General features: G+C 40.6%; 1 long non-coding RNA gene across 1 annotated transcript; it reads right to left on the bottom strand.

Moving 5' to 3' along the window:
• Positions 1-9,151: 9,151 nt before the first annotated feature.
• On the bottom strand, positions 9,152-12,068 carry LOC121492386. Its single transcript, XR_005988222.1, has 3 exons — positions 11,623-12,068; positions 10,702-10,810; positions 9,152-10,379 (listed from the first exon to the last, which is right to left on the bottom strand). It is a non-coding gene; the product is annotated as an uncharacterized LOC121492386 (long non-coding RNA).
• Between the last annotated feature and the right edge of the window lie 1,322 nt (positions 12,069-13,390).

Genomic DNA, 13,390 nt, shown 5'->3' with positions numbered 1-13,390 from the left:
TGTTTTCAGTTTTTGAAAATTTAGCTCAGAAGATTACATATCTCTTGGGAGCCCTACAGTTTGGAGTTTCCTTCTTGTCTGTATATTCATCAGGACTTCTGTAGTTTGCCTCAGAAAGCTTTGAGTCTTTGACAGCAGAACGTTGCTTTTGGGCAATCCTGGTCTCAAATACATACCTTTGAGGTTTGATTGTTTGTTTGTTTTATCACCATTGTTGTTCTACCCATTTGTAGTGGGTTAAATAGTGTCACCCAAAAATTCATGTCATGGAACCTCAGGATGTGATCCTATTTGGAAATAGGGTCTTTGCAGATATTATTAAGAGAAGGCTTGAAATGAGATCATATTGGGTCAGAGCAAGCCCTAAACCCAATAAGAATGTCCTTAGAAAAGTCAGAAAAAGCAGCAAAAAAAAAAAAGAAAAGTCAGAAAAAAACCACAAAGTGACACAGGAAAGAATGTCATATGAAGACAGAGGCAGAGATTGGAGTTGGCTGCCATAAACCAAGAAACAGCAGGAACCACCAGAACCTGGAAGAGGTAAGGAAGATTTCTTTCCTAGGGACTTTGGAGGGGGTGTTGTAGCTCTGCTGACACTTGGATTTTAGACTTCTGGACTCCAGAAATGTTAAAGAAAGAAATTTCTGTTGTGGAAATTTGTTACAGCAGCCCTAGGATGCTAATATACCATCCTTCAAGACCTCTCCCAAATCTACTCCTTTCCATGGCCTTCCCTCCTCACCTGAGTTAGAGGTGTTTCTCCCTCCTCTGAACTCCAAGAGTACTTGCTGTCTGCACCATTGCTGACTTCTTAGGCTTCTATTGTGCGTGTGTCAGCATCTCTAGAAGGAAAGTTCGTTTTGTAATCCTTCCTTGAGTCTCTGCTTAGCTCCAAACTGGGTAATATACCTACATTAAGTGTTTATTTATTTATTTATTTATTTATTTATTTTTTTTTCATTAAGCGTTTAATACCTAATTGTTGGGTGTATGGTTTTCCTGATTCTTTTCTTTCCATTTAATGAATCCATTCACCAAATCTTCATGGAGTGCCTATGATCCATCAGGCATTTTCTTCTTACCTTTAAGATAAATTCATGAACAAAAACCACAAAATTCTGTCCTTGTGAAGCTTACTTTCTAGTGAGAACGTCAGTTTATGCATTGAGATTCCCATGTCCAGCTCCATGTTTCAGACTCGTTTTTGGAGTTTTCCCTCTGCCTTTATTGTCTGGAGCCCCATTCCCAATGCTGGGGCTATTCTTTCAGAGCTTCCTCTGGACTGTCAGGGCCAAGGAGTGAAGTGACCTGAGGGCCATCTCAGTTCTCTCAGAATGATTCTCTCTCATAAGCCATCCTGTGTCCCAAAGTCCCCTCTACCCATTTAAATGTGTTTGTAAGCCTTGTTGGAGCCACTTCTAGAGACTGTGTTTATAAATCTGGACACAGGCTGAGAAAACAGGAAGGCACATGCAAATATGACCCCAGTGTTAGCTAGGACCAGTGCTTTGGTATAGTCCCATTCAGGTGGCTTTGTGCCACTTTAGCCAGAATCTGTAGCCCATCAGCTGTCCTCCATTGCTGCCAAAAGAAAAGATTCTTTTCTAAGTGGGGACGAGTGCTAGATAGCAGGACCGCATGTATGGGGATAAGTACATGTGTGTTTTTATAGGGGAGATGCGTAGAACAGAGAATGGTGTTCTCCAGTCTCATTTCGATTTTTCAGCCTTGAGGAAATCTCACTGATACAAGAGCCGATCTCTCCATAGCTAATTTGAGGAGTAGGGGACGGGAGGCAGTAAAGACAGAACACCAGTGTGTCAATCCGTCCGTAGTTCTTGGAGAGCATGGTAAAATAGCACCTCATAAACTGTTACTGGGAGGAAGGAAGGGAAATTGATATAAACTTTCTAGGGAGAATTTTGGCACCATGTTTCAAAAGCCTTAAAATGTTCATCCTCTTTCATCAAGTAATTTTATTTACAGGAATTTATCTTGAAGAAATAACTATATTTTTACAAATACTTAGAAAATCTTTTCTGCAGTGTTCTTTAGAATAATGGAAAATAACACAAATGTTCAACAACACAGAATTGGTTGAATTAATAATGCTAAATCTATGTGTTAGAATATGAGGTGGCCATTAAAAATTATATTCAAAGATTGGAAAACGTGAATAATTTTTAGATTAAGTGATGAGTTGATGAAGTTCATTTTGACATTCTGTATACTTGGGGGTATGGTTAAAAATCTCCATAATAAAAATAAAAATCTCTTGGTTCTCAAAGAATGTTTACATCTAACAGAAGATACGTACAAAGCATTATTAAGAGGAAATGGCAGAATTTCAAAGAGTATGTGTACATTTATGGTAGGATTCCATAGTATTCCAGTTTTGTAAAACAAACCTGATACACACACACATACACACATATATACACACACATATAAACATCATTATTATATTTTTATATTATGTTATATATATATATATATATTAACAGTGGCTGTCCTTGGGTTGTACAAATGTAGAAACTGCCGGGTGCTGGACTGGCTCAGTCAGTAGAGCATGAAACTCTAGATCTTATGGTTGTGAGTTTGAGTCACACGTTGGGGGTAGAGATCACTTAAAGATAAAATCTTCAAAAGTAAATAAATAAAAATTTTGAAAAACATAGGAACTGTAGAATATTCTTTTTATACTTCATTTCTTAAAACATTCATTCAATAAGCATGCATTACTTTTATAATCAGCAAAAATAATAATTCAATATTAAAGGGAGGAAAATCTTTTAAGAGAAGGGAGGATAGTCAGAATCACAAGGTCTGGTCCTGGTCCATGACTTACCAGCTGCATGAACTGGAGAAAGATTTGTAACCTTCCTATGCCTCAGTTTTGTATTTATAAAAAAAAAAAAATTACCTACTTTATGAGGTTTATGTGAAGATTAAACAGGATGCTGAAAAAGCTTTGAACATGATATCTGATCTCCATCAGATCAGTAAGGGCTCAGTAAATGTTATCTTAATAAAACTCAAGCCTGACATCTGCTGTGGTCATGATAGCATAACTCAGAGCTGATTAGACTTCCTGCAATAAATAACTAGAAAACCGAACAGAATCAGGCAACAGGAATGCAAAACTTTGATTCCAGAGAGAAGGAAAACAAACTTGGTGAAACTTCTGATTTCCTTGGGTTTCTGGACTATATTACTGGTTGGGCAGTGGGTTGCAAACAGAGCATGGCAGCCTCACTGAAATGAAGAGGCAAGTATAGATCAGAGATTGGGAAGGTTGAGGCAACTGGAATGTGTGGGGCAAGTTACCTGAAATAAAGAAGGTATTCAGAAAAAGGACTATGGAAGTGTTTCTAGGAACCCTGTGAGTATTTGGGTAAATAGTGGGCTGTATGTGGATATGGCAAGACTGCATAGACTAGACACATAAAAACATGGCCAGAGAACAAAAAACTACCAGGGATTTGCAAACTGAACAATGACTAGAGTTTGCAGAAGGTTGAAGGACATACTAGTTCCAACCAGCCAGATATTCTGTAGACTCCAAAAAGGCCACATCTTAGAAGTAAAGCAAAAGTGGTCCTAAAATGAAGCGTACATTAAACTCACACAAGAAAAGCTTGAGCATAAGCTTCATAAAGACTGATCTGCTAAAATAACCGCCTGCAAGTATAAAGCTCAACACTTTTTAAAGGAAAACAACATAATATAGGAAGTTAACAATGAGACACTCACAGTGTCCAGAATCCAACAAATAGATTATCAGACATGTGAGAACACATGAAAACATGATTTTTAGCCAGGACTCAATAGAAACAGATCCAGAAGGGCGCCTAGGTGGCTCAGTCACTTAAACATCTAACTCCTGATTTCGGCTCAGGATCATTGGATTGAGCCCCACATCATGCTCTGCACTCAGCAGGGAGTCTGATGGAGATTTTCCCCCCTGCCCTTCCCCACCCCTCCTGGATACACTCTCTCTCCCTAAATAAATAAATAAATAAATAAATACATTTTTAAAAAAAAGAACGAGAGAGAGAAAGAAGCAGATCCAGAAATGACAGACATGAAGAAATCAGCAGACAAGGACTTTTAATGGGGCTTTTGTAAATATATTTAAGAATTTAAAAAAAAAAAAAAAGAATTTTAGGGGTGCCTGGGTGGGTCAGTGGTTGAGCATCTGCCTTTGGCTCAGGTCATGATCCCCAGGTCCTGGGATCCAGTCCTGCATCAGGCTCCCCACAGGGAGCCCTCTGCCTGTGTCTCTGCCTCTCTCTGTCTCTCTCATAAATAAATAAAATCTTTACGGGGATCCCTGGGTGGCGCAGCGGTTTGGCGCCTGCCTTTGGCCCAGGGCGCGATCCTGGAGACCCGGGATCGAATCCCACGTCGGGCTCCCGGTGCATGGAGCCTGCTTCTCCCTCTGCCTGTGTCTCTGCCTCTCTCTCTCTCTGTGACTATCATAAATAAATAAAAATTTAAAAAAATAAAAATAAAAATAAATAAATAAAATCTTTAAAAGTAAATAAATAATCTTTAAAAGTAAATAAATAAATAGACTAAACACAAGAATTAAAAGCAAACCGTGTCAGATTGGAAGAAGACAAGATTCACATAGGTTGTTTAAAATAAACACACTGTAAATGTAAAGACAAGAGTTTAAAAATAAAAGAATGAAATAAAATATGCCATCAGTGGACTTCAGGACAAGGACTATTACCAATGACAGAGAGACATCTCCTAATGATCAAAGGGTCAATTCATCATAAAGACATAACAATTCTAAATGTGTATGCACTTAATAAGAGAATTTTAAAATACATAAAGTAAAAACCAGTAGAATTAAAAAGAAAAATAGACAAATCCACAATTAGCATTAGAGATTTTAATACTCTCCTCTCAATAATTGATAATTGGGTAAATAACCAGTAAGGTTATTGATTTGAAAATACCATCAATATGACCCAACTGGCATAGACATTATACTATACCAACAATGGCAGAATACCTATTCTTTTCAAGTACACACAGAATGTCTGTCAAGAGAGATCATATGCCAGGTTATAAGATGTCTCAACAAATTGAAAATGAATACTTGTTTGATAATGTAATTAAATGAGAAAACTATATCTGTAAAATCTCCAAATATCTGGAAATTAAACAAGACACTTCTAAGGAAACCATGGGTCAAAGAAGAAATTTGTAAGAGAAGTTAGCAAGTGTCTAAAGTGGAATGATAATGAAAATATAAAATATCAGAATTTGTGGGATTCAGTTACAGCAGTGCTTAGAGGGAAATTTACACCCTTAAATACTAATATGAGACACAAAGAAAATTCTAAAACCAGCATCTAAGCATTCCACCTTAAGAAGCTAAAAAAAAAGAAGAGGCACCTGGCTGGCTCAGTCAGAAGAGCATGTGATTCTTGATCTCTGGGTCACAAGTTCTAAACTCACATGAGGTATAGAGATTACTTGAATAAATAAAACTTTTTAAAAAAGAAGCTAAAAAAAGATCAAAATAACCTCAAATTTAAATGGAAGCTAGGAAATAAAGATCAGAGAATAAACGAAATAAAATTGGACAAAAATAGAAAAATCAAGTGAAACAAAAGTTGATTTACTCGAAGGGTCAATACAATTGATAAACCTTTGGGTAGACTAAACAAGAGAAAAGGAAAGAGAACACAAGTTACCAGTATCAGAAATGCAAGAGAGGATATCACTATGGACTAAGAGAATTTATGACAATTTGGATGAAATTGAGTAATTCTTTAAAGGTATAAATAACAGATGTAGCAAGATATGGAGTATAATATTCAGAGCCTGGACTCTGGAGTCTGGCTGCTAAGATGTGAACCTGTGCTCTTTTACTCATCAACCATGTAAATTTGGGCAACTTCCTTAATTTCTCTGTTCCTCAATTTCTTCTGTAAAATTAGGATCGCGGGGTTTTGTGAAGATTAAATGAGTTATTTTGTAAAACCTTGTGTCTGGCAGGCAATATACGTGTTAGCTTTTGTCATTTCTTAAATCTTACATGCTTTTTCTCCATTGAGACTTAGAATTAGTTCTGATGGCTCAAATGAAAGGAAGGTAGAGATTTGGGGATAGTGTTAGAGCATTTTTTTGTTCTATAAGATGGCCTATCAGTGAATATAGCTAGAAAGTTCACAAACACAGTTCAAAAGTCTATTGGTAGTTTGTTTAAATTAAACATAGGAAATCAATCAACTTGAAAAAAGAAGAAACAAACCCTGATGAAACATAGTCCCCTTTGCTTTAAGCCTTCTGATCCCTGACATTATTCACTTCTCTATACAATTCTGAAAGAGATTTTTAAAGGTTGACCTCATGGTTTGTTGGGAGAGTTATGTTTGCTCAACAAACGGCAGCTAAAAGTAGCTGTTGGAAACAGGAGGGCTTCCTCGGTCAGTTGCCAGATGGGAGGAAATGCAACTTATCTTCCTCAGTTTCCAATCAAGGATGAAGTTTCTCGTCCTAGTTCTGAAACACTGGAAGCTTCTCGCTCATCCAACTTCATTCTTCCTATGTGCCTCCGAGTCTGAGCTGTGCCTTGCATTCTCTCAGGTCACCACTGTGCAGTGGCCAGCCTGCTGCCATCCATCATACTAAGGACCCTGGCATGAGGCTTGGGGCTCTCAGCCAGCAAAGCCTGGCAGCCAATGACACCCTCCCGCTTCCCCTTAATGGTCATGCTGGCTTCTCCTTAGGGCCTTTGACGGCTGCCTGCTGAAGCCAGAGATAGTCTTGTCACAATGCCCTGCTCAGAAGGCTATTGTCCTCAGTTGCTTTGTTGGGATTGAGTCCCTACCAAATACTGGTTGGGGTGGCAGTGCCTCAGGCAGACAGGTAAGCCAAGAAATTATCAGCCACAAAAGCATATGAACCCAAGCTGAATTCGAACATCTGTTTCCTATGTAACCCCCTCCAGAAAGCCTGGCATTGTTTGCTTTCAAAATCAGCTCCCAGTAATCCAAGAAAACAGAAGCCATCAGTGCCTGAGGAAAGCCAGGTCTTCTCAATGAGGAGTCCTTCTCCCTGAACCTTGGGGTCCTGAGGGATCTTAAAATTGCCAACATTTAAAGATCATGCAGACAGATATCGGAGCAAAGCCTATGATTCCTGATCTTCATGAGAAATTTGGAGTTCACCAATGAGAGGAGAGAAGTAGGCAAGTACTTTCAACCCTTGAAGAATCTGGGAAGGGACTGACAAACACCTTAAGGCAAAGTATAGCAATTGATATAGAGTTCAGACCTGTTGTTCTGGTGAATGTTCTGCAGCCAGAGATTCCTACCACCTCAGTGGCCAGGGCATGGACTTGGAGTTACTCAGGCCCTGGAATTTATGCTCTGGGCAAGTAATATGGTTTCTTGGAATTTTCAATGTTCAGATGGAAATAATAATGCTTTCCGGTATGGGTATATGGTATGGATTCAATGACCTAGCACTCATGAAGCACATGAGAAACTACCAAGTTATAATGAAAGCACATTTTAGACCAAATCCTGTTGCACATACAGACATTATTGAATAAAATATTCACTAGCCAGCAGACTATACAGCAATTTATACAACTGTTCAGGGAGCCTAAGTACTAGATTTCGGCCCTTTTAGGTGCTTTCCCCAGACTCCACATGAGACGTTCTTTCAAGGTAGGCTGCTTCTAGTGGGCATCATACAATCAGAAATCCTCATAAATCAATGACTCCTCATGGAACTGGTTAGTGACAAGCCTCAGGCACCATCACTAAAGATTCAGGCCTTGCCAGATTTTTATATCTTGTTCATGTAAAGATAGAGAAGACCTCTACAGAATTTTTTAGCCTTGAATGCCTTTTAATTTCACCACTGAAGGCCCATTTCTAACATCAGTCATGCTATTGAAGCATCACTAGTTTCCCAATAGAATCCCATTTCTGGGCAGCCCCGGTGGCACAGCGGTTTAGCGCCGCCTGCGGCCCCGGGGCCTGATCTGGAGACCCTGGATCGAGTCTCGTGTCGGGCGCTTCTCCCTCTGCCTGTGTCTCTGCCTCTCTCTCTCTCTCTGCATCTCTATGAATTAAAAAAAAAAAAAGAATCCCATTTCTGACACTAAAATATATTTACTAGAAACCTACTGGTTATTGACTGAAGTGTGTGAACACAAACAGTGACTCCGGAGTGGGGTGCTTTCTTTTTTAAGAGATTTTATTCAAAAAAAAAAGAGAGAGAGATTTTATTCATTCATTCATGAGAGACGCACAGAGAGAGGCAGAGGGAGAAGCAGGCTCCCCACAAGGAGCCCGATGCAGGACTTGGTCCCAGGACCCCAGGATCATAACCCCAGTGAAAGGCAGACGCTCAACCGCTGAGCCACCCAGGTGTCCCGAGTGGAGTGCTTTCTGATGGAATGGGTTGCCTGTCCCTTTCTTAATTAGTTCCAGGGTTTCAGCTTAACCTAACAAACACACATGTTTTAAAATAAATCACAGACACTAGAATACCTGTGCACAAAAAGGTTCACAGGATGAACTCAACACCATCTGGGATCTGACCGTCAGTTTCCTGGGCCCAAAATTTGATTTTGTCTTCACACCACAAAAGGAAAGGTCAAATTATTCAAGCTTATGAAGCCTGGTTATAAAACCAGAGAGCCAAATTATTTGTTCACAGCGAGATCACAAACTGTTACGCAGCTTTGATATTGATGGCATAAACAAATTTTCTCCTTGAACACTACTTTAAGGGGAAGTTATCACAAAGTTGCTTGTGAACAATGATCTCTGTTCAGCCCACAGTTAGCTGAGCTGCAACACGTGTAGACCTGCCAGAAGTACCTGAGTCCATAAGCCAGTGTACTTTTTCTCCTTACCTGTGTCCAAATGGGCATTGCTAATTGCTGACTTTTGGGGTTCCTTGCTCCATTTTTCTTTTGTTCACACAATAGGTCACAATTCAGGCCACTATATAATTCATTCTGTTTTTACTTACCAAATTACCAATGTATTGTAGTTCCAACTTCCTAGAAATATCCATTTTTTTCATTTTTAAAAATATTTTATTTATTCATTTATTTGAGAAAGAGAGTGCTGTGTGAGTAGGGGAGGAGCAGAGGGAGAAAAATTAACAGACTCTGAGTTGAGCATAGAGACTGACATGCAGTTTGATCCTGAGCCAAAATGAAGAGTTGGATGCTCAACCAACTGAGCCACCTAGGCATCCCTCCATTTTTTCTTTTTTTTTTTTTTCCATTTTTTCTTTATTGAAACTTGGAGTATAATCAAATTCTTCCATCACCCTTTGACAGGAAGATGGCTTTGAATCTTGGTTATACCAATTGAAATTTCAGAGGATTCATTAGGCAGTGTTCTTTTAATTATAAGCAAAGGAAAACCCAGTTCAAAATTTGTTGGTTTATGTAATTTCAAAGTTTCTGGCACAGCTGGATCCAAGGATTCAAACAATGTCATCAACCTATTTTCGGATCAGTTCTGCTGCATATTGACTTCATTTTCAAGTAGGCTCACGTCAAGTGATGGCTTCTAACAGGCTCCAGGCACACATCTTTTCAGTTTCAAGTCCGGCTGAATAAAAGCTTCTCTTTTTCTCAATAGTTCACTAAAAAACTCTTACAATTAAACTGCATTGGCCTGGCTTGGGTTAGGTGCCCATTGCTGAGCCATGGTGTTTAGGGAGACAGAATGCATTTATTATATAGATCTTGGTTACATGACTGCTCCAGAGAACCAGTTTTTGTGCATGAACAGAGTAAGTGTATCATGATGATGCTGTTACCAGAAGAAGAGGGGTGGATTCCAGGTAGGCAAAACCCAACATGTTTTCACTGAAGAAGCAACCAGATTTGTCTTCTCTCCAATTTTTAAGGGGTTTATTTTCCTTTGTGCCATGTATACCCCAAAATTAGGTAGAATGGAGGACATTCTTTCATCCAGGACTTTAGTGCAGAGAATGTACACAACTGACCACAGCAAACAAACAAACAAACAAGGCAAGCATCCTATGAACAGTATAGAGGGCAAATGGGAATTCTGTAAATTTAAAGGAAAGAGGATTATTATGGTTTCAAAAGATAAAGGACGGTTTCATGGTAGAGGTGGCACTTAAGCCCTGTAAGATAGGTAGGATTTTCATAAATGGAGACAGAGAGAGGGACTGACACTGTCTGGGGTGGGGGGGAAGGTACTACACACTGGAAAGAGCATCATGGGTGCCTCTTTTGTGTCCAACGGATGCTTCTGATTGTGTGTAAAAGATGCAGTAAAGGTCCATGCGATGTCAGGTTGAACAGCAGATGTTATGGTGGGATTGGACAGCTTATCCAGGAGGAATGTGCTCTGCAGAGGATAAAGTTGGGTGAGTTTCAGGCATTGTGAAGCTGTCCCGTACCTTCTATTTTAGTGCTTCTGAAAGTGTGGTCTGGGATGCTTTTTTAAACATGCAGATTTCTGCGTTGATCCCAGACCTGACAGAATCAGAATTTCAGAGGGAGTAGGTCCTTCAGCTTTTTGTCTGGGGCTGAGCCTGAGGGCATTGTGGGATGTCCCCCAAGCCTACCTTCAGCCTTGCCTACCATTCTGACAGGAATGCCCACTTCAGTCACGTTACAATCATAACATCATAGCCCTTCCAGACTAAGATTCCTCTGCCCTGCCCTACCTTTATGGCTCCAGCTGGAATCAGACACCAGGTGTCACAGCCTTGGGGCTGAGAAGGGCAAGGCTGGCCCAGGATCCAGAAAGGGGGCAGGGTACACACCTCTCTTGACCTTAAGGAAGAAAGCAAGAGCCTTATCAGATCCACAGGATTGGCCAAGTAGTTCTTGCTGTGACTGCTCTCTATGGACACATGGGTACAGACCAAGAAGAGAGGGTTTCAGGTTTTATTTGGAAAAACCCAGACTGCATGATGATAGTCAGCACTTAATCCCCAAGGGCAGTGAGTACTAACAGGCACAAAATGCGATCGGTGGCCTCTTATCCTTTGTAGTAGTGGGCAGGTTTATACCACCGGTAAAAAAAAACACTTCCATTTAGCACACATTGCCAATGGCTTACTTTTTTTTTTTGCTTGCCACTGCACTCTGCACGGTGTAGCCTGAACACTATTATTCTAAATTGAAGGCTGTTTCCTCTGAGGAAGAAAGCCTGAGCATGCTGGTGGTCCTCTACAGCAGCCTTTCTGAGCTCATGGTCTTCTGCATTCCTTGGGAATTGTGTTGGCATTTTTGAGAAGGGTAAGACTGTGCTGTTTATATTCTTTATTATTAAATTAAATAATTGGCTCACTTGAAACTTGCAAAAAGGTCTACTGGAAATGGAAGAGATAAGCTGAAGGGCAGACAGACACAGGTGGGCTTTTCTTCTCTGCTTTTTAGTACAGATGTCTCTTGCCTGAGTACCTGGGACACCCAGGTCCGGGGATCCTGGCTGCTGTGCGCTCTACAGCTCTCGACCTATCCATTGCCTCCACTTCCCTCTTTGAGGGAAGCAGAGCTACCTGGAGCTACAGCAGAGCTACCTGGAGGCCCTTTCCCAAGCTCAAAATCAGAAGGAGGGCACATAGGGGGCTGCTCCCTACCTTCAGGGCTCAGGGGATTCGCCAGTGAGCATGCCTTTCCAGCCCTGGTCTGTGCCTCCTTTGTACCCCAGTGTCCTCTGGGGCCTCAGGCTCTTGCTACTCTTAAGGCAGGCAAACTCAGGTCTGGCTTACAAAAGACAGTATCTGAGAAAAAAAAGAAAAGAAAAGAAAAAAAAAAAAAGACAGTATCTGAGCCCAGGAACTCATTCTTCAATTAGTTGGTTCCTGTCAGCCCGGGACACCAATTGTGTTCTTTCCCAAACTCTGCACACTTCCTCCTCCCCATTTCATTTTGTTCTCAATTTTCAATCCCTTTGAGAGAGAAGTATGATTCTAATTCCTCCTATGTGACTCCTAGCATGGTGATGACTCTTCGCTTTCAGCTTCCTGACTCTGCTGCCATACATGACCTTTGGAATTTCGTGGCTCCCTGCCAGAAGCCCTGGTTCTTCCCAGCACTGTTTAAACACTGGAAAGTGGCAATGCCCTTTGCCTTTCTGACCTTTTCGTCATCTGGTTCCAAGTTCCAAAGGGGATTTTACTGCCTGTCAGGTCAATAATTGTGCCCTGTGGCTGGAAGAAAAGACTTCCTAATGCATTCTTTTTGTGGATAGGGTTGCCAAAATTTTAAAGACAGGCAGTTGGGGAAAATTTCAAGGCTTGTTTTTACATCTTGAAAAGCCATAGCCCATAGTCTGGCATTCAATGCCCTTCTCCATGTGGGCTAGCTTACCTTTGAGCTCTTCCTTCAATTGCTACTCCTGTCTTTTCTGCTTCTCCTTTGCACTTTATCCAGTACCCTGGCCTCCTGGACTTTGCTTATGCTGTTATCTCTGCTGGCATCACCTTCCCCAAACTGTTTTCTATTTCTGCATGGTGCAATTCCCACCCATATTCTAGGTGTCAATGCCCATTCCAGAAAGCTTCCCTAGATCTCTCCCCATCTGATTTACTCTCCCCCCACCAGCCCTTGCCTTCCCAACCTATTTCGAGACATAGCCAAATTGACACAGCTATATTGAGATATAATTCACATACCATTCAAATTCATCCATTTAAAAATGTACAGTTCAATGGCTTTTAGCACAGTCACAGAGTTGTACAACCATCCCACAATCAATTTTAGAATATTTTCTTCATTCCACAACCCAATTCCATACTATCTAGCCATCAATCTGCTGCCACCAATCTTCTCCAGCCCTAAGCAACCACCAATCTACTTTCTATCTCTATAGATTTGCCTATTCAGGACATTTCATATAAATGAAATCACAATAAATAAATAAATAAATAAATAAATAAATAAATAAATAAAATCACACTACATGTGGTCTTTAGACACTGGCTTCTTTTACATAAAATAGTGTTTCCAAGGTTCATCCATGTTGTTGCTTGTATCGGTAGTACTTCCTTCAAGAGGCACATTTTTTTAAAAGATTTTATTTATTTATTTATTCATAGAGACACAGAGAGAGGCAGAGCCACAGGCAGAGGGAGAAGCAGGCTCCACGCATGGAGCCCAACACGGGACTCGATCCCAGGTCTCCGGGGTCACGCCCCGGGCTGAAGGCGGCGCCAAACCGCTGCGCCACCGGGGCTGCCCCAAAAGGCACATTTTAAAAGCATTTATAACATCTCTGAAACAAGGATGCATCTTCAAAAAACAGTGATGTGTGTAGGTTAATTAGCAGCAATTTTTCTTTTTTTAGTAATACTTAAAATAATGATACATCTGCCAATCAATGGCGTCACAGGGACGCCCGGGTGG

This window comes from Vulpes lagopus, chromosome 6 (genome assembly GCF_018345385.1).
Source record: "Vulpes lagopus strain Blue_001 chromosome 6, ASM1834538v1, whole genome shotgun sequence".
NCBI lineage: Eukaryota > Metazoa > Chordata > Mammalia > Carnivora > Canidae > Vulpes > Vulpes lagopus.
Note: the sequence above shows the minus strand (reverse complement) of the source record. Positions and strands in the feature narration are given on the sequence as shown.